The sequence below is a fragment of the Embiotoca jacksoni genome, unplaced genomic scaffold, assembly GCF_022577435.1.
Source record: "Embiotoca jacksoni isolate LCO1_2020_lvr unplaced genomic scaffold, fEmbJac1.0.p SCAF_49, whole genome shotgun sequence".
Taxonomy (NCBI): domain Eukaryota; kingdom Metazoa; phylum Chordata; class Actinopteri; family Embiotocidae; genus Embiotoca; species Embiotoca jacksoni.
The window spans coordinates 1,917,953-1,937,263 of record NW_027185402.1 but is presented as its reverse complement, the minus strand read 5'-3'; positions in this window follow the sequence as shown (position 1 = coordinate 1,937,263).

Below are 19,311 nucleotides of genomic sequence, written 5' to 3'. Positions count from 1 at the left end.
TTGAGCTTGGTGCCATCCATCCACTTATAGACTCCAGTAAATAAAAATAAAAAAACTGGGAAAAGGCAAAAATCGCAAGCCAAAGGAGAACAGACACCCAAAGAAAGAGTAACTGTAAGGCATTATAGTGTTAAAAATAAACAAATCAAACCAGCAATTAGGTGTCCAGTCAAAGTGTAGACAGCGCGATGTCACAGCCAAGTATTTCAAACACCTCTAAAAATACACCTTGATAGAAAGAAGTGGCTAATCTGTTGAAAACATCAACCACACACATAAGGTTTTGATGTCTGCCTTTCAGAATAAAAGAGAAACAACTTCTATCTATCTCGTGTAATCAGCTTGCACCACCATTCAACAATCGCACAAAGAGAATGATAGAGATGGTTTTCTTCACTGATAGCAGCTGCAGTAAATTACTGCGCGGTCGCAGCTTGTGTGCTTTATCTGTTGTTTGTAGCATCGTGGAATGCAGTTCCATCTGCGATGCACTTTTTCACGCTTTAATCAGCACATCGGCATCTCACTTCTACGGGCTACAAAAACTATTTGAATTTCCTCCTGCTTGTACACAGTGCAGAAAGGGATCCTTTCTGGAGACTGCTAGAAGCTGAACTTAGGCTGATGTGAAAAAGTCCTTACACGTTAACTTGCATACGTAACTTCAAACAAGTCGACGTTAACTTGTGTGTTGACGAGGGACACGGACAGCGGTCTCCTGAGTGAAAGAGTCTTGTGCTTGATCAATCCAACCAACTCCAACCTGCTTCCTTGTGCAGACTTTATCGCCCTACGTCACCTGCCTTCTTTTTTTTGCTCACAGCATAATTATGACTGCCACTAGGTTGCATTCACTGTAACCGTCTGGCTTACGCGTCGGTGCAATTTCCCCAGTAGGTTTAGCAGGCCCCTACAAGCCTATGTATTTGTTACAGAAGAGTGATGATGGCTCCTTATTGGATAGTCTGATAAGAGTCAGATCGGGCGTTTCTGTGCATGCCGTGATTCTGTGCCAGTGTTGGAAAGTAATGTAAACTTAATGTAAACACCTCGGTCATAATTTACTTACCACAACCACAATCTGGCTTTTATTATAACCAAGTGTTAAGTGGCCTGAGCCTAATTATAACACAACTGGAATTTATTTGCCATGACCACAATCTTCCCCTCAGCTTCATTAGCTCAGATACTCTACCCATCAAGCATAATCGTCCAAAGCCCTTTTCAGACATGGAATATGTTTCAATGCTGGCTTCATTCATGTGGTAAAGTGATTGAATTTTTTTTTCTCCATTCAAACATTGGGGACTTTTACTTTAATATTCCCTAAGGCTTTATTCAGACATGACTGGACATGCTCGAGGAAAGAAGTTTGTGCTTGTGCGATATTTGACACCTGCTGTGAGAGGAATGACGTTTTACAGCTGGAAAGCAGCAGAGAGTTGAAAAGCTTGATGACGTGATGGAAGACACTGCTGATTTTACGTTGTTGCAATAACTTGATTTTCTTAGAGCGTGGGGAATCAAATTTACGAGCGTATTCACGGAAAACGTGTGCTGCTGTAGACTTTACGTTCATTTCCTACTTGTGTGTTAAAGGTGATGCGGGGAAAAAGTACTGGGTTTGAACTGTTGCTGATGTGGCTTTAACGCAAAAGTGACTTGGGTGCTTATTCAGACACGAGACCAACATCTCAATTGTCCAGCACCTTCATGCAAACAGTCTGCATGTCTGTAAAGGCTTTGGCACTGGGTTTGGATGACAAACTGGCATAACAGTGAGAATGGCTACACCAAATGAATCCCAACAATTGATTACAAAGTAACTCCTGCTATAAACTCGCACGTTACAAGCTGATCATATTTAACACCGGACAAGTAACCGCTGCTGTCTTTCCTTGTTAAAATCTCTATTTCTCGACAATGCTTTGATAACTTCCTGCAAACGAGCAGTGTATTTATTGAATTCAAATGTTTACAGATGCAGCACAATCAGGAATTGGATGCAAATTGTTCCATTTATTAGGCTGATCCTACACCTGCTTCTGCTACCGACAGTCTTTCCGCTCTTTCTCTCCAGTCTTTTTTTTTTTTGTCATTTCTGTCATCTCTTCATCTTTTTCCTCTCTCTCTCATTCTCCACCCAGCATCTTTTGTGCATCCCTCATTTCCGTCTCACTCCAAAGCCCCTTTGGAATCATCATTATGCACACGCAACCATATCATCTACAAATATTTGTATGCTAATGCCTTGTTTTCCTGCGCTGCTCTAATTAAGGCTGGTAGTGTGACATAGGCTAGCAAACAACCCATAGAGTGTTCTCAGTAGGCAAAGAAATGAGTAAAACAATCCATAAACACTGCTACTCAGCATGGAAATGTTCGAGCCTTCTCCCCATAGGCCGCAAGCTTGTGTAAAACAGAAACTGCTTGATTGGCTGCCACTGAACTACCTTAAGCTGACCTCCCAATGGGATAGCAGGTAAGGTAATTAGGCATGCAACAGCTTCTCCCTAGCTACAACTGGTCTCTTGCTGGACAGAAAACTTAACAGCGTTTCCCCTTTGCTGTGCGGTGTACGTTTGTAGTGAAGCACAGAATAGTTAAAGCCTCTGGGAACAGGTTCTAAGCTATGACCTGATGTTTGTACATCAGAACCAAGTGTGCCAGCTTCCTGCTTATATTATTTTTGGGCTGAACCCAGAGGAAATGACTGAAACTTTGTTCCTGTCAAAATTCCCTTCATTTACCCTCTCCGAAAAGTATGGTTTTCCACGGGGCCCCTTGGCTATTGTATTTTTATTTACTTTTTCATTTGTGATAAAATATCCATGCTATTCACCAAAGGCCTACTGGCCTCAAGTTTAGATGAAATTAGAAATCTATAATTCAGTTCACACTTCAGAAAGTGTGCCCAGCAGAGTAAATGTTTGGCAAGAGAAAGAGAGAGAGACACACACACACACACACACACAGAGAGAGAGAGAACAAGTAAGGGTAGTGAGAGAATTGGGGGGGGGGGGGGGGGGGGGGGTGATTTAATTTCCTATGCCTCAGCCCATCACTGCTTGTGGCACAGTAAAGTCCCAGGAACAAAACACAACCTTGAATAATGAACTATACGTGCATAACAATATATTGCTTTTTCATTTTGATATTCAAATGAAAAATGGCAAATGGGTTTGAAAAGTAAAATAAACAAATAAAAACACTGCTCCGAAGAACAAGCAAGAATAAACTCTAAACATCAACAGTTTGACAAGTTGTAGCAAGAAGGCGAGAGATGAGATCAATGCTTGATCTCCTGACATGATATGTGACACATTTCTCTGATATAATTGCTTATGGAGGAAACTGCATAATACCTTTCGCATCATGCAACTTTTTCTTTTCTCCTCAAGTCTCCGTTGGTTGAAATAGTCACTTCAAAGATCCAACTTAGTGGGATGTTATTGAATTTTGGACGGGGGTGGAGGGCAGGCTGGAAAAGATATTGCTCGAGAGTTTTTCGCCAACACTCAGACCAATATCATCAGATATTAAACATGGGGAGAAATCACTCCCTTTGAAGAGCGGTGGAGGGAGAGTGAACAAAGGCAGGAAAACACAAGATCTATTACCTGGGATGTTGACAGAAAAAAGAAAAAAAAAAAAGAAAAATATATATATATATATCAAATGTGGCTGCGGGCGTGAGGCATTTTAACCAGACTCACACAAACACTTTCCCTTTTCATTCCATGCAGCAGCACTGTATTCTGCTTTGTACACTTTAGTACACTAGGAGATGCTTCATTGCTTGACACAAGTAAACAGAGCCTCTGTTTTCATGGAAGATGTTGAAATATAAATGATATTCATGGGTGGTCAATCTGGTGGTACTTATTGGGGGCTCAATGGTTCGACTCGTGTGAGAGGAAAGTTATAGGGAATCGATGTCAATATCAGTCATGATGGGGTTTTTTGCAGTGTGGTACATCTGACCATGAGCAGATGTGTGCCGGGACTTGTGCTGAGAGAAAATGTTACCTGTGTGTAGCTAAGTACAGACAATGTACTATGTGTCCACCGCAGTTGAATGTCTCATGAATTGAAGGCCAGAACTGTGACCGCATTAAGATAGCTGATTTTTCTTCTTCTGCCCTGTTTTCTAAAGGGCGATTCACTCCTGCATTTTTGGAGGGACAGTGAAACACGATGCTCCATGTCGCTCATGAAATGCATCATTTATTACGTGGCTTTTCTTTCCACTGATTTGCCTACAGCTGATGCTACGGCTTTATGTGAAACCATTTCTGGAGTATCACTAAGTAATAACCTTAATCCCCGTAATATCTGTAACATATAATTTCAGACGCCTCAGGTTATTTTGACAGGGAAGCATGAAAGGATCTTTTTCACTGTCTTGTCATGTGTGAGACAGATGGATATTTTTTCTTGCCGTCATGCTCTGATTCAAGACAAAGCAGAGAACACAGGGAGATGGGTTGGGGGTGGAGAGTTCCTTTGTACCGCAGGAGAAATCCATCCAAGTCTGTTACAGTGTTGAAATAATACAGGAGAGAAATGAAGACATCATGGAATCAACTGCTAAAAAAAACAAGAGATGGCAATGACATAATGTACTACTTCCTTATAAAACCACACAATAGTTGAGGTTACAATTATAACAATGCAGATCAGCTATCATTAGTCAAGTAAATAAGTAGTCATTTGCATCTATCTGACCTCCAGTAAAGTCCATTTTACTATCCAATGATTGTTTTATCATGCTCATTTCTGGGTTTGAAAAATCAGTAATGGAAGACAAAAAAAAAAAAAATGATAATATGACTGTAACCAAGAGCTTCATCAGATTCATATTGATGTTTCTGAAATAAATGACTGAATACACCTTTATATTCCTTCCTGAACTAATTGGCCTTAAATTCTGCCACTTGAATCTCTCAATGATGAATAAAACATAATCAGCCTGTTATAGAATAGTGTTTTTTTGTGATTCAGAAATAACACAAGTGTGTCATTGCACTTTATTTGACCGCAAACCCTTCAAACCCGACGAAAGACCGCAGACTTAATTTCTACAGAAAATGCATTTCAGCCAATTTCATGATTGTTTGCCTTTAGTCATGTGACTGACGTCCAAAACAATTGGTAAATGCTTCAGCCTCTGGTTTTTCTATCATACCCTCTCGCAATAATGAAATGCATTACTAAAAGCAATAAACTGGTATTATTAAAGTGAACCCTCGCACTCCCCATGAGTGAGACACTAAACTGTGTGAATCCAAGCTTTTTTCTATCAGACAATTCAATGACCTAACACTGCAGCACTGGCCATTTCTGGTCTAACTCCGTCATTTATTTGAAATAACAACACAAATGTGAAATTGATTTCACCTCTTTAAAAGGTGCAAATGTTAAATGTCTCATCTAATGGTGCACCACTTTGGGCTGATTTTTACCCTCAGCTCTCCAATAAGGTTCCTTTGATGTTTTACACAATGTTTATTTTATTTCTATAGTATTTAAATATAATTGAGAATAATAACATTCTCTTTGAAAAAAAACGTATTAAAAAAGAAAGTAAAGTGAGACAAACCTGCTGAAATGCTTCCTCACGCTGTGTCGTGTTACACATTAAAATCAGTAATTAACTGCGACTTCTCGAACGTCAACTTGACATCTAAAATCAACTATTTAAATGACTCTGTTACTGGAATCTGTTCTATATTTTCAGCCGATCTGTGCAAAAGCTTCTGAATTATTCAGCCCTAAAAACTGTGCATTTTTATTGATATACAGATTCAATTATGTATTGTGTTTCACTGTCTTTCCTTTGAATTGATCTGTACCCTCCAACAGGCATTATCAGCACATTGCGACCTTTCACAGGATTTGATGACACTCCCCATCAACACATTGCCAGGAAATATTGCGGCTCAAAGAGGTCAGATGTGCATCAATATACAGTATATTACAGCATGTCTGTCAGAAGCAAATTTAAAGTGTGACACAACAAAAACAGACATTTTAAACCAGATATCTTCATTATGATGATTAACAGTTTTGGTGCATCCAGATGCACATCTAAAACAGCCAGGCACAATCTCTGTGTAACTGAGAGGTGCCACACAGTGGGGCCAGCAGCCACTTCAGTTCGCTCATAGGCCATCTGCCATGGCCACACCTGAGAACCACATCTGACAGGCAATTAATAAGAGAGCCTCTGGCTGTGGTGGCCAACCTCTGTGGCATATGTCGCTCTGATGACACCAGTTTGTCTGGCATCTTCTTTAACTGGACGGGACAGATGCACATTATCTCAGTTTTATTGTTGCACTCACACACACAAGTGCATTTGTTCAAAGCTCTTCATCGAGAAGATTAGAAGCTTTTGGAAATTGGACAACAAACAGGACAGCAGATGTTATTTGGTTTTACTTTATGTTAAATATTGAATTATTATGCTCTACACTGCAAAGATAGCCACGTCAGCTACATTACTCTGCTCATGCAAGAATGACCAGCTGAGTGGTTCACTTTGGGAATGTTCTGTGATTTTGGCCTTAAGGTTGTGCTGACTACTTGAGTAGCGTATTCAGCCTGTTGCCGACAGATTGTGCAGATGTTATATCTAAGTCACAGCACTGAAGTATCTGTCAAAAGGTCATATTTGTGTGCGTATCTGGTCAACAGTTTGCCACGTTCGAGGCTGTGCCAGGCAACTCGCTCAGCCTCACGCTGCAGCCCTGCAACATCTACCTGACTCTGGTTGCGTCCACACCATGGAAACTGACAGCCACGTAGCAAAGTACGCTGTATGCGAGTTAACAGCTGTGAATCACATGGATGAATTGATGCAGCTTGGCACTGTGCCAGGTTGAAATGTCAGTGCTCCGTTATGGACTGTGGATGTGCTGAGAGATTCTCAAAGATTTGGCAGGATGCAGTCCATCAAATCGAGATCTGCCGAAGAACTTTGGGTCAGTGGTGTGAGAGTGATTGCGCTGAAGAGATCCGGAGACAGTTCAGCACTCATGTTGGATTTATGCAGCCACCACTAGGAGATATCAGCCATCAGTAATGGAGAGATGTCATGCTGAGCAGCTGCTTCAGTAGTTTTGAAAGGAGCAGAGCTTGCCTTCGTTTTTGGATCTATGTGCTCTAGTTCACGACAGAAGACGTGCACAGATTTTGGTCAGTGGCAGCCAGTTTTACAGACTCCAGGCAAGACATGCAACGCTACTCCTGTGGGTCACCCTCTACAGATCCACAGCAAGAAGTCCTTCAAACTAATTTCCCTTAACTTGTATGTTGCATCGAAAAGAGCCACACTTCTCACACTCCGATCACACAAGAGCATTTCTGATGTTTATTCAAGGAGTTTGCGGGGGTAGGTGAGATTCAAGGCTATTGGCTTCATGTTAACTTTATAACACACACTTCAGTGGATGTGATAGCCGAGATCTGAGGGTTTTTTGCAGTAAAAATATAAAGCAATATCTATAATCTAGTTTGTCAATCCTTTGATTTTACTTTGCATCTGGGGTTCAAAGAGTAACTTTTGGTGTGAAACTATAAATGTCTTGCTTTGGCTGAGGGAAAAGAGCAGGGAAGGTTTGCTGAGCTGAATAGCATGGGTATATCTAATATGAGCGGGACAGTGGCTCCAAAGCTTAAGGGAGTGAAGGCCCAAGGGTGAAGCTAATTGGTGCACTGGACAAACCTTGAGCTTTGAAGGGAGCATACCAGATATGCTACAATATCGATAGCAGGGAGGTCACTCGTGTTCAGTAATGAGGTGAGGCAAAGAGAAGTGAGGGGGGTACATCCAGCATTTGTGTGTGTGTGTGTGTGTGTGTGTGTGTGTGTGTGTGTGTGTCGGTCAGTACATTGTAAGTCTCTTCTCCTGAACTGTCATCTGGAAACTGCATCAGACCAAATATAATCATCTCTCCCTCATACTCCACTTTACATGTCATATGGTTTGGTCTAATGATAAACATTTAACCAGACTGTGTGTGAATAATAATATATCTGGAAGCTATGGACATTCATATCATCTAGGCAAGCCGGGGTTTTGAATGGGCTGTCTCATGAAGTGATTGAGCTTTTCTATTATACACAATGCTTATGAAAGGACAGTCTCTTTTCATTCTTAAAGCCTTTAAGAAGCCTTATTAGGAAAACAAATTGGTATTTTACAAATAGCCGCCAGATTGTGCGCATCGGTCTTTGAATTGTACTGAAATATGTGTCCTTTGTACTTTGTTGAGTAGATACAGTATTGAGGGTGAGCCGAGGACCAAAATAGTTTCTTGTATATATGACAGAGGCTTAATGAAATTACTAGTCTGAATGTTACCAGATAAAAAGATGAGTTTGCTAAAAGTAAAATCACATATGTAACAGTTGTTAGTTTGTCCTCACAGCAGAGTACATTCATTGGCTTATTTCAATATCAAGCAAATGTATAATATTAATGCCTTCAAACATCTTTCAATATGAAGGTGATCCAAAATGGCAAGAAACAACATTACTGATACAGTAAAGTACTCCTTTACTCTCCTCAAGGGGCCACACACTGATGCTCTTATCTAGTCAATCCATAATGTCAATGATGTGAACGAAGCTGCATTTGTTGTGTCTCATCAACTGTGAGCACTGAAACATCATGACTTTTTGCAAATGGACTGGGTAAGTAAAAAGTGAAAACAACACCCAAAACACAATTATGACTTGCGGTACCAAATCTTCTGGTACCAGTGGAAACATCCGTTTTAGGAAGATGGTTCAGGCTACCATCAGACCCAAAACCACACTATTATTATTTGAGAAGACATACTTCTGTCACAACAATTCTGCCCAACATTGCAAGAAATGAAGCTCAAATATTCCATTTCTATCAGAGCCAACTAATTGTTACCCCACTCTAGTTCATCTGTCTCGTGAATTGTGGTAGTTTTGATTATGTCTGCAGACTCACCAAACCATGCCCAATGCAATTTTTAAAGCATTGGCCGTGTGCTTTTAACTCAACTGGCCCTCTCTCTGGTGACTGTCTTCTTGCAGTGATAGTTAATTATTGATCAGTAATTGAGATCTTCTCTTAAAACGCTCTCCTTTGGGTCGGAATTAACTTTAGCTATTTAAAACAGCATCTCAGGCTTTACAGCTGCGATACTCTGGGAAGAGTAAAAAAAAAATGGAAATGGCTGTAAAACACGTTTTAACTGATCTCAACAGGTGAGCTGCCTGATAACTGGCAGTTTCTCTGAGGAGAAAAAAGGTTGGAAAAGATTCAATATGCAGATGTTCTTATCACTCTCAAACACTTTAAGCATGAGGCTGAGTGGAGGGAAAACTAAATTGCCATCTTTTCTCAATAAAAGTGGTAGGAAGGGGAAAAAAATGACTACACTGGGCTGATGCAGCCAATGACCTCATTTGCATAACCACAGCTGACTGACAAGTGACGGTCTGATAATTACTGTGCGCTTCTGTAAGTAAAGGAGGATTCCTGATGCAGCTTAAGCTTCACAGGTGCTCATTTTATATTCACTGAACACAGAGCAGAAGGGATTTGGACTTCTACGCATTTTCGCATTTAAGTCCTTAGATATTTTTAGACTAAGTGGACAGATAATGGATGGGGAATTATCTTCATGGAATGTCATTTGGAAACTACAAGTCATTTGCTGTTTATTCTGTCGTAGTCACTTGTTAAGCAGAATGTAAGTCTTTTATGTAATGTATGCTATCAAATGAATGAGCCATAAATAGTGGCTGTCAGTGTACATTTTTGCCCTCATCACTATTCTCCCCATTGCAATCCTCCATCAGCTATTAACATGACCATCAGCATTTCAAAGAATGCTGCTCATGTCATCCATCATGTTTCTACTGAGGAATTGACAGGTAAACAGCCTTTTATCTCCACTTTGTGTGCATGGATGTCTGCATTTGGTTTGTACCTGAATTAAAACTAGAGGTCATTTTTTTAGACAAGTTTTGGAGAACATGATTTAAAGAATAGAGTCACAGCAATAACAATGGTATATAATGCAACTTGGGGTCTATATTGACAGCACCAATGGGAGGGTTCTATTGGGAGGGAGGGTTCTTCATTCTTCGGTGCAGCATATCCAATACATTCAAGTGCAGAACTGTAAGTGGGCAATGAAACCAAAAATCAGCACTGTGTTGGTCCATACTTACAGTTACAAGTGTGAAAATGTTAACATGCAAGTTGACTGATATCAGACCACTTAATAAGTGGTTATCATCTGACTTCTATCCCAAATACATGGGTTGAAAGGGGCCAACCAAACCGACCAGTAGGTTCAGGAGGCTTTTACCATTCATTTGTTTTAGTTGTCCAGAGGGTTACATTTACTGCGACCTCTAATGGCAATAGTAATTATGGGAGCAAAGGAGGAAGTCAAGTGATGAAGTACATAGATTGATAAAGTCAGAAAAGGAAGGAGGTGGGACGGAGTTGGATGGTTCAAACACAGGACTTTCACCCTGTTGTTCGCTGGTCATGTCCTGTGTGGAAACATATATCAAAGTATTTAACTTTCGAAACGAATGTCACGTAATTTACATGAGCAACGTACTTATTTTAAACCGAAACGTGTTCTCTTCTAAAACCTAACCAAATAGTTTGGGTGCGTTGTAGACAACAGCTTCCTGAACGGACCAGGAGGTTAGGTAGGCTCCAAACAACCCATATATTTGGGACAGATGTGTGATGATAACCGCCACTTCAATAGTATGATAACAGTCAATCTGGGTCATCTTAAACTCTGCGAAGTACAGAGGCAAACTCTTGATGGCACTCCCACTACTCCACTCCCTTTACTGGTTACCAGTAGCTGCCCGCATCCATTTCAAAACATTGGTACTTGCGTACTGTGCTACGAACAGATCGGGTCCAGTCTACATCCAGGACATGGTCAAACCTTACATCCCAGCCCGCTCCCTCCGCTCTGCATCTACCAATCGGCTTGTTGCTCCCTCACTGCGAGCTAAACACTCTACTAAATCACGACTGTTTGCTGTCCAGGCTCCTAAATGGTAGAATGAGCTCCCCAACGATATAAGGACAGCGGAAACTCTGTACATCTTCCGCCGCAAACTAAAAACACACCTCTTCCGACTTTACCTTGAATAGGAGAACTTTAGTAGCGCTTAACATGGCACTTACTTTTAGCACTTGAAGAAATTGTATTTTCTTGATTCTTGTTGTTCTGGGTTTTGTACCCTCATGGTTGAAATGCACTTATTGTAAGTCACTTTGGATAAAAGCATCAGCGAAATGAAATGTAATGTAATGTAATGTCAACACGAGAAGGAGGTAGTTACAAAGTAATCTAATATGAATGTTTTGAATGAGTGAATGTTATAAGATCAATCCAATTGAAATTGGGCATACAGCGTATATGATGTTGCACTGCAATGCTGTAAAAGTTGACTTTTTTCTTGCCAAGGCACTTTGTGTTGTGACACCTTTTGGCTTCTCTCGTTGTGCTTGTGGGATTTAAATAATTGAGTGGGCCGAGTTATTTTGATTTAGAGTCAGTCCAAATCCTGCATTAGACCACGGCTCAGTAAATGCACCAACATTTTCATTAAGGTTGTCCCCTGCATTCAAGATACTTGCACGATGCCCTGCCAACTAACACATCACAAACAATTTAGTCATCATGCAAAACTGTACAGACATACTACAGGCAGCCTAATATACCAGAACCACTGTGTTGATTACTGGCATAATAATAATGAAGTTATGTAGCTGCCTCATGCTGGGCGTTTCATCTGTTGGGGGAGTGTTGAGAGTGTCGAGTCATGCGGTCAGTCACATTGCTGAGACTGCCATCTGGGTGTCGCACATACTGGGTCAGCCAGTACTGTATGGAGTCATGCTTTCTCCATCACAGGCCAGAGGTATCCCTGTGACTCAGCAAGTTAACCACGCAACCCTTTGGACCCTAATGGTTGAGACAGGCAAGCTACAGTACCCAGCCAGCTTGGCATCGCCGGCTTCGAGTGGCATGTGATGAGCCAGAAGGGAGAGCACAAGCCAGTGAAAGGCACTGGAGTCTCTCTCCTTTTGATTACCAAAATGCTTCATTCTTCAGACAGGCTGCCTTTGTCTCTATAACAACTTCTCTTTCATTTTCTGAGAGTCATGCCTACTCATACATTTTGGACACCGGACACCGTTATGCCTTGCCATGGGCCACAGTTGTAATTCCACCTTTAAAAATGTTATTTTTCTTACTCATTCTAAAAACACAACTCATTCTCTTGACACAGAAGTGCTTTCTGGCATCTGTTGGAGGACAGAGCTTCGTGGTTGATCATTTGAACTGGCCAAGATTTTGTTAAGAAGCATGCTACAGCATTTCCCTGACTATGGGAGTGTTTCTATTCCCACAACAGCTAGTATAGCCAAAATGGAAGAGGACAGCCACGTTGCCATCCAAATAGATGTCTCTTGTGGAGTTGGGGCTCCCCTTTAAGAGACATCCACCTCAGTGGATATTGAGGACACGGCGCCATCTTCAGTTCCTAACATTTTCCGAAGGGTAAACTGCCGCAGTTTGTCTAGACCAGGAAAAATAAATTTGAGGGGCATTGCAGTGTGGGCTTAGGGAGCTTCGAAACCAGTGCAGTTTGGCTGGTCCGAGAAGCCAATTTTGGAGTTTGCATTGTCAACACAGAAGTGGCAGAGCTGGTCCAGATCCACATTAGCAGCCATGGCAAAAGGAACATGTTAATCACAACTGTGTGTGATTATCTATATTCTTGGGTTCTGGCACTAAAGAAAATTCAGGGTGTGGACATTGTGTTTGAGTGTTCCATAGGATTATCCTGTATAACATTTGCTCATCCTGATTTGCTGTCGAGTATATATGAACGTTGTCAATGGACAAATGGATGAAGTAGTCTTTAGACTCCTACTAGAGTGGGAGGCTTGTTGGTTATTTAATGCACATAAATTACATAAACTAAACCACAAAAAAATAATGGCACTGTTTAAACGTTAAGAAGCGGCGGGATTGTGTCAGTGTTTGGGAATTCCTTTCACAGTGCAGCTTGGCTCAGATGACACAGCATGTAAACATTTTCTGGCAAGCCATATGAGTAATCCCATCTCATTAAGCCACTGTTAACAATGCTTGGTCAACTGTGACTTTTGAATGGTGCAAATGAATGAGAAAATAACTGGGCTGGAAAACACTTTTTCCCTTGTCAGTCCCTTCTCAACTGTGAGCTCGTATAAGAGGAAGCACGTTCTCCAAAAGTGCATCAAGTAGCCTTTAATGAGTCAAAGAGACAGAAGGAGATTCTGGAGTGGGGACTTCCTCCACTATGTGACAGCAACCCAGTTATCTAATTGGTGCAGATATATGCAGTCCCCCAACAAAACTTTGTTTCATTTTCTATTTAACTGACAATGTCTTTAGGATGTCAATATCACTAGGTTCATCATTACTCTTACTATGTCGGCTATGAATATTCTGACTGCAGTGTAGTGTCCTCGAGAAATAAGTTTGTCAGGGATCCATTAGGAATTTTAAGACGGCTGGCTCTAAAATCCCATCCAATTAGAATCAATCAAAGTCCTGACTCAGTCCTTCAGGATCCTTTTGGGTCTGACTTTTATTATGCCGAGAACCTCCAAAGCTTGACAAAGAATTAATGGCGGCGTCTGAAAAGGATTGCCCCGGGCGCTCAATTTTTAAACCTGTATCAATTGTTATTATTTATTTATTTACCTAAACAAAGCAAAACTACAGCTTTAAGCAGACATTACTTCACTTGCCATAGAGGTCATGATAACATCTGAGAAATATTCACAATCCCCCACACCAGCGTGATTACCTGCACATGCAACCTCAGCCCTGAGACAGCAGTGCATGACTTAAAGTTACAGATTGTCTATCGAAGCTGTTACTACAATATGGTTGACTTGGAGGCTGAAAAGCTTAGATTAGGCCACCATGAAGCGGATGTTCAAGCTTAGGGGCTTTTGAATGATTTGTCACTGTTCTCCATCTCTTTCAACTTGAGCTCGGGAGACGTGATCTCCGAGGACAGGGGGGACTTCAGTCCAATATAATCATTTGTGACAGGCGAGTTCACATTGGTACTTGCACCACAAACTCACTTGTCAGTGTGAAATATGTTGTGAGAATGAACATGTTTGGGAAAAAAGAGAACAACATGGCGAGATGTGTACTGTTGCTTTAGCATGGCGCGTGGCCAACTGATATCTCCGTTTCTCTCATCGTTCTTTCTTCAGGCGAGGCCAGCGTGAGGTTAGCTCTCTAATCTAAAGAGAACTAATGATAGTATCACAGGGGTAGTACACTCCCCTGTCTCTCCTCTCCTCCCTCCTAGTCTCCATCCTTTCTACTGAACATCCACCAATTCTTCTCACATTGTTGTATTTTACATTGACCAATATTCAAAAGTGTTCAGAATAAATCTAAGCCCACTACACTGAAATGTGGCATGCTGTAAATGGCCAAATTAATTCATAGTAGAAGAAAAAAATGCAAATCTGCTTTGTCCTATAATCCAACAGTGATCACAAGAGGCTCTAAAGAGCTGTGGAGTCATGATACTGCGCCTTTTGAAACGGGTATGAGCAACTGAACGTTCCAAATAATTCCTGTCTCCCAGAATAATGCTATGACTCATAAATATCACCTTACTTCTGTGAACCAAAGCAAATATCAGATACAAAGCACAGAGCATAGCTTCACCCACTCAACTTTTATTTATACTGCATACTTGGCAGAATACCAGCTATATATCTCAATCCAATACCAAGTCAAAATACAGCTAAATAGTGGAATCCCATTTGTTCATCCTCTGTGGGTTTCACAAGTGTTTCAATATCAGGCCTCCAGAGTCACTTTGCTTTTAGTTATAGATGTATTCAAATGCACAAGTAAATTACAGAATATCACACTGATTATAATGACTGAAACCTATTGTACATTGAAATGTGTACAAAAAGGTGCACAAATCTTAACAAATTTGTCCATAATACATACATACTTCCACAATGACAAATGTTGAATATACTCCTTGGGTACAAAGTATGTTAGTCTGGTCTGATGTGTGGAACATCTACATATTTTGTATCTGCCCTCAATGATGCCCACTCTCTTAAATTCGTAAAAAGTATAAAAATCATTCAATGGTCAACCAACAAGTGACGCCAGAGCTCTTGGGAAGCTCAGGTCATGAAATATTCTTGAGTCACGACACATCCACAAAAGGTCAAGAGCCCTTTTGTAATGCAGCTCTCCCACATGGAGAGCACAACCTTGGACGGCAGATACAAAGGTTACATTAACCACCTTGAGCCAGTGGATGACCTGACACAGTGGCAAGTGATACAAGTCTCATGTTAACAAGCCAAACTTGTGTTAAACCCACATAAAATAGTTTATAGGAAAAATAGTGTAAGCTTATTCTACGCTTGATAAGATTTACAGGAATAAATTAAGCTGATTAACGTGGATTTGCTTGGTCTGCCTCTATATTCTCAACATCAGGAATATAAGAGCTTCCACAAACCCATATAGGAACAGTATAAATGCAAAGGATGTAAGGAACAGCACATCTCCTCCAGACATAATTATTGTACTGCAGAGCAGTGTGAGAGAGATGAGGCAAGGCAGAGACATAATGTTTTAATTCTAAAGTTATTTTAAAGTAATACTTCACAGTCTTAAAACGGCACTTTTTTTTTTTATTGTTATTGCAGACACAAACTCACCCTAACGAGCAAACAGATCGAGTATGGACTCAAGCTGGGATGTAGACCTAACACTAACTTTTAACAGCTCTCTGATATCCTTCTGTTTTCAAAGAGGAAAAACAGGATGGTCAGTGGTTATCAAAACCTGCAAGAGTCTGAGAGGGGCCCTGCTTTGAATCCATTTCAGCCATATCCGCATCTTTATTTTTCTGACAGGGCATTGCGCTTATTTCAAGAAATGCAGAAACCCTTAAAATGGTGGAAGTGCTTCAAACCGACGGACCCCAAAGACACCTACAGAGTGTATGTGAGGACCACGTTTGAGGATTTCAGCTCCTAATTAAAAATGCATTTCTCCACAGTAAGATAAATAATCTAAATTTTTAAATTGAATGCCTGTATATAGGTTACCAACTTCCTGCCAGATGCAAAGTATGTAAGACGTCAGAGTTGAAGAAAGTGCTGGCTGTAAACTGCCATCAATCAAAGACGAGCTGGCAAGGTTGGTGCTGACCCCACACACCTCCGAAGCGTTCTTGTCACTAAACTGCCATCTCAAAGTCACTACAGGTCATTCACCACCTGGACTTCCTGGAATTTCTGCAGCTTCTCTCCTGAGCTGATCCACATCTATCTGCCTGCAGTTAAAAAAAAAAAAACTTCAGGATTTGCACACCCTTCCCAAACACAACCACATCACTGTGCATTGAGCCCATGCTCATTGCATTATCCTATATTCTTACAGTAACAGGCATAATGCTGTATTGTATCATAACATATATATCTGTGTTGTGCTAAATCAAAGGATTTCTGGTATTTTCTGCCGCCAGTTTGCACCCAAAGCTACTTTTTAACTGTAGGTTTTGTTAATTTGAACACAAATTAAGCTGCAAAGTTAAAACGTGTCTGTCCACTGACTTTGTTTTCTTTCCAGGCAACCAGTGAGCAGTCATCTTCATTTTGATTTAGAAGCAGGAAAGGACTTAGTTAAGCACCTCGGTACTACCAGCTCCTAGAAAGCTTTGGAAAATAATGCCAAGTATGCCAGATGTCTCTATGGAATCTTATCACATGCCTGTATCGTAGTGTATTACCACAAATACGTCACATCTATTTCTTTGAAAACATTCAAAATGTATTCTCATGCACAGCCATCAGTACGCTTTCTTTAGCCTGAATTACAACTAGCCAAATGGCAACCTTTAAGAAATGCACACACTTAAGTGCACTCACTTGCAGAGACCAGTTGGTTCCCTCTTTGAGGATGGACTCTCTCAGCGGCGGTTTAAAAAACAAACAAACCTGTCAGCCAATTAGTATGCCAATTTTACACCTTTTATTGAGCCTCAATAAGCAGCTCATGGTCCATACTCTTGACTCTGAAGGCTACAGGATAAGTGGCGAGGCCCACTTGATGAAGAAGCCAAGTCTGTCTGTATAATAACGAGCATATCATTATACTGTCCTGGAAAAGATCCCTCCTGGAATACTGAACATTTTCCAAGCAACAACGTTGACTCATCGCATCACGTCTTATTCCATACAACACACAAAAAGAAAAGAGTAAGACACTTTAAAAACCGTCCACTACTTTTACACTGCAACTACACTCAAAGAAACTGGTCCAATACCCACCCAAAAAATTATAATCTTTTATTTATGTTATATCTTACATTTTCTTTTTGCTCATCACAATTTTAAGAATGCTGAATCTTTTTTTTTATTTCAAAATCACAGCATGGTACAGCAGAATGTACTGCCTTTTGTATTGTCAAAAATGTCACTAACTTAAACTTTGTTATTTATTTTCGACACTGAACATCTCTAAATGTGTATTTGTGTTTTCCACATTATGTTATCTACATTATGCACATCATTTTGTTTGTCACACTAACCCCTGGTGGACTCTATCAACAGTGAGTGATGTTTATCATCTTTAAATGATACTCAACCAAGCACATTTGTTTTCAGTATCAAACACTCAGACTCGTAGTAACGCTTAGTCAGAGACAATTGTATAGTTGCAGTCAACTTGCAGGATTAACAGTTACAAGTGAATCCCATCGCTGACTCTTTTTCATGGCAAAACAAAAAGGTATCAAAACCTCGTTACAAACTACGGCGGCTGCATAATCCTCCAATCAGTGTAATCTCGAGCCTCATATGTTGACTAGAGACTTTGCAATACATATGACATTAGAAATTTCGATGGTCCGATTCCGACGATATGATACGATACACTTTATTGCCCCAGTTGAGACATTTGTCTTCGGCATGTGTTGCTGCATTTCATCGAATTTTGCATTCTGAACGGAAGATATAATTATTCATAAAAAAAATATATTTGTGTGCCATGAGTAGCGAAATTTAAGCAAAATGACTGCACTTCAAATCAAGATAGGTAGGTAGGTCGGTAGGTATTTACTTCATTAATCCCCGAGGGGAAATTTTTTTAGACAATGCATCCCATAATTCCCCCCCCCCAAAAAATGTCACACTAAACGCCATGTGGTAGCAGGAAAGGCACAGGTGTTACCAATCAACCTAAACAAATGTCAGGGCTCAGATAGTACAGCGGGTTGCCAACTAATGAAGTAGGCGGTTCACTCCCGGCCCCGTCCAGTAAACATGCCTAAGTGTCCTCGGACAAGAAACTGAACTGATGGTGCTCACCTGATGGCAGGTCAGCACCTTACATGGCTGCTCTGTGAATGGGTGTGCCTGAGTGAATCTGAGGCAAATTGTAAAGTACTTTAACACCGCTAAGATGAAAAGGCTCCATATAAGTGCAGAACATTTACAATGACTGTGTTCTACAAGTGTTCTGTGACAGTGAGCCAGTGTACCAGGACCCTGAGAGTGAAGCAGCCAGACTTAATTTCATTACTTACACCTGTACTTTCCACACTGACACTTGTGAAAATGTCTTCTGTGGAAAAAAAAAAAAAATCCTCCTGCCTTGAAGTTTCACCTCAGAGGAACTCCACAGCCAGAGCCCCACTTTTTATTATAAGACTTCAGTTATGTCAAACCATAGTTGAACTATATGACATCAAACTCACAATACAGCAGTGCAAACTGAAACAGAAGCACTAATCGAGAAAATACAATCTAGAGCTATGAAGCCACAAAACGTTGCATCATTATCGCAATACAGGCATCATAATATCCTATAGCTGATGGGGAAACCGGCTACAGACCAGAAGAGATGTTTGATTTGAACTAATAACAATAATAAAAAGCTGCATTGATATTAGTTGAGCCAGCACATAGTACTCACTGGTATGAGACACTCGGTGGAAGTGATAAATCATCCATATCATGAGTTACACATGTGCTTGTCCTGACCCTGAGTCTAATAAAATCACCAATGTGTACCAACACTTCTCCAGGATTTATAGTGTAACCTAGAACAAACAATTCCTGTGAATGTAAGCTGCTGTTTCATGATTTTAGTGTTGGAGACAAAAATTAAATAAAGACTTCACTTAAAGGGCTTCAGCGAATAGGATTTAGGGGGA